General features: G+C 34.6%; 1 long non-coding RNA gene across 2 annotated transcripts; it reads right to left on the bottom strand.

Annotated features, from left to right (window-relative positions):
• Positions 1 to 257: 257 nt before the first annotated feature.
• LOC135752478 (uncharacterized) lies at positions 258 to 990 on the bottom strand. Of its 2 annotated transcripts, XR_010533174.1 has the most exons (4): positions 884 to 990; positions 655 to 801; positions 504 to 565; positions 258 to 426 (listed from the first exon to the last, which is right to left on the bottom strand). It is a non-coding gene; the product is annotated as an uncharacterized lncRNA (long non-coding RNA). The 2 variants fall into 2 exon arrangements; XR_010533173.1 differs by lacking the exon at positions 884 to 990 and having other exon boundaries at positions 655 to 877.
• Between the last annotated feature and the right edge of the window lie 1,783 nt (positions 991 to 2,773).

A 2,773-nucleotide genomic window follows, 5' to 3' on the forward strand; every position in this document is an offset into this window, starting at 1 on the left:
CATGGCTTGTGAGACAGTAGGGAGGTAGGGTGAGAGCTGACATCGAATGCCAAAACACGAGCTGTCACACACGAGCGATCATTAAACATAACAGCATACGCTTGACATAAAACACACGCAGTCATTTGACCTAAGATCTAAAATAATAATTTATTTTTGTCAGAGCAGACAATATAAGACTCATTGTATAATATACACATTTTCATACATGTTTTAAGAAGCCTTTAATTAAAAATAAACCCTAAAATTAGGTGAAAACGTCTTAAACAAGATCTGTGGACAAATCAAACTAGGTATCCAGTATCCGAAATGTTTTAAATCCAATTTGACACAAAATGTTTAAAATGTCCCCAGACAAATCCAAAAAGTCTCTGATTTTTCTCTTTTTTAAAGATACGTCCAAAGCGTTGTGGTCTGTATCCTAACCTGTAAACAGATAAAAACAAGTTATTAGGACAAATATCTAAATAAAGTAAACTTTTTCTTATGCACCATAAACGTACCGGGGAGATCCGCTATTTTGCAATAGTACACACAACGTTCGCTTTGCAGCAGATATCCAAACCTTTAAAACAGATAACCCATGTTATTAGAAAATATTAAAACAAACCAGTTTGTTTAAATCTATTGTAACAGGATTAAATAAATACACACCGCACAACACGAGCCACTCGGCGTCTCTTTGCTCCAAGATTTCCTTGTTACGCTGCGGGAGGTTCTAGTCTCGGGCTGACTTTTTTGTTCAGGCCACTCTTGTCCGCGATTTACCAGGAATAGTTAATACCAGTTTAGACAATTTCGCTGCAATACCAGAGATCGAATTTTTAGTTTTTAAATAAATCAGACAAAATACTGGAACGAACACAGCGAAACACATACATACCAATAGACTTGAGTATAACAGCACTGCTCCATCCAAACTGATGCCGGAGATCTCTTGTCGCTCCCCAATAAAGGTTCGGTCATAAACTTTCAAAGATTACATCACACGACCCCCCACACAAACACACACTGACATAATATCTGCATCAGAAAACTTTGTGTCTGAACAGAAAATAGACTAGTTCGATAGAAAATATCGGCTTTAAGTTTAACCAGTTACACCTAATCACACACATATATATATATATATATATATATATATATATATATATATATATATATATATATATATATGTATGATTAGTGATTGCCTTTAAATAAACTTTTAATGTTGCAAACTGTAGATTCAACAACACACACACACGCAGTGTGACACGCAGTGGTGAGACTCGCACGGGCGAGCAAAGGAGGGAGGATGGTTGAGAGCTGACATCAAATGTCAATAAACAGCAAATGTCACAAACACAACCTGTCATTAAACATAATAGGGTTGACATAAAACACACTCAGGAAAAACAATCACTCTAAATGACCGGCAATAAAACCATTAAATACTTTCTGTCTAAAGTTGACAACTTGTACAGATTTTGATTGATGGTCCCGCCCCCCTGTCAAAGGGTCATAAAATACGACCTGTCAACGGGGTGGGGGAGGGGGTCATAAAAGTTTGACGAATGGTGCCCCGTTACAACTACTAGCACTGCATAACACTGGTTTGTAGATTCATGGATGATATTTGATTGAAGGGAAATTTTAAAGGAATATTTTACTATGTTCTTACCTTAACTTAGACGAATGAAAACATACCTATCTTTTTTTCAATGCATGCACTGAATGTGTTAGCATTTAGCCTAGCTCCATTCATTCCTTAGGATCCAAACATGGATAAATTTAGAAGCCACCAAACACTTCCATGTTTTCCCTATTTAAAGACTGTTACATGAGTAGTTACAAAAGTAAGTATGGTGTCACAAAAAAGTGGAAATTTTTTAAGCAGATAGAAATGAGAACTACTGTATATTGTATATGGCGGAACAGCACTTAGTTTGCAGCACTTCAACCTCTGGCACAGTAATATTGATCCGATATTGAAAATAATATTGAACTTTTCAAGCTCATTCACTTCGCATTCGACCGGAATGCTTTTGTAGTGTAGAAACTTAACTCTTTCCCTGCCATTGACGAGTTATCTCATCAATTAAGAGAAAAAATTTGCACAAAAAAAAAACGTGTTCCTCATGAATTTTTATGTTAATCTGCAATACCGCAAATATTAATTACCCAATTTATGAAAAATAAAACTAAAGTCAAAACGTTGTTCACTCATTTTTAACTCTCTGTATGTTGTAATAATCATTCTGAATCTGATCTCTAACAAAATTCCTTCGCAAAAATGCAGTTATTTCAGCTTTTTGCTAAAAATGTGTATTTTATAAGAAAAATATAAGAAAAACTTTTTTCCTGTTTTGTTGGTTTGTTTGTTTATTGTTTGTTTGAAAGCAAAGGGTCTGTTCTTTCATTTGTTATATTTGTATGTTATATATATTTTGAAGAACATTTTCCTGATAGTCATTTTGGGAAAATCACAAAAAATGCTGATGGGCAACTTTTCAAAAAATGGCCGGTGGCGAATGAGTTAATTTTTCTGTCTTGTTTAGCGAGCGTATGAAAGTAGCATGAGCTTATTTCATCAATTGCTTTAAAATATATGGGAAAACCCTTACATAAATATGTTTAAAACATTGTGCAGCATGTCAAAAACAAGCAGTGGTCCTTTGACATAATATTTGTGCGTGTGAATTTAAACTTTTCTGAAAATCATAAAAAATGCTGGTGCTGGCTGGCAACTTTTTAAAAAAATGCTGGCGTAGAAAGAGTTAATACCAGGTAT

Source organism: Paramisgurnus dabryanus, chromosome 16, assembly GCF_030506205.2.
Source record: "Paramisgurnus dabryanus chromosome 16, PD_genome_1.1, whole genome shotgun sequence".
NCBI classification, from domain to species: Eukaryota; Metazoa; Chordata; class Actinopteri; order Cypriniformes; family Cobitidae; genus Paramisgurnus; species Paramisgurnus dabryanus.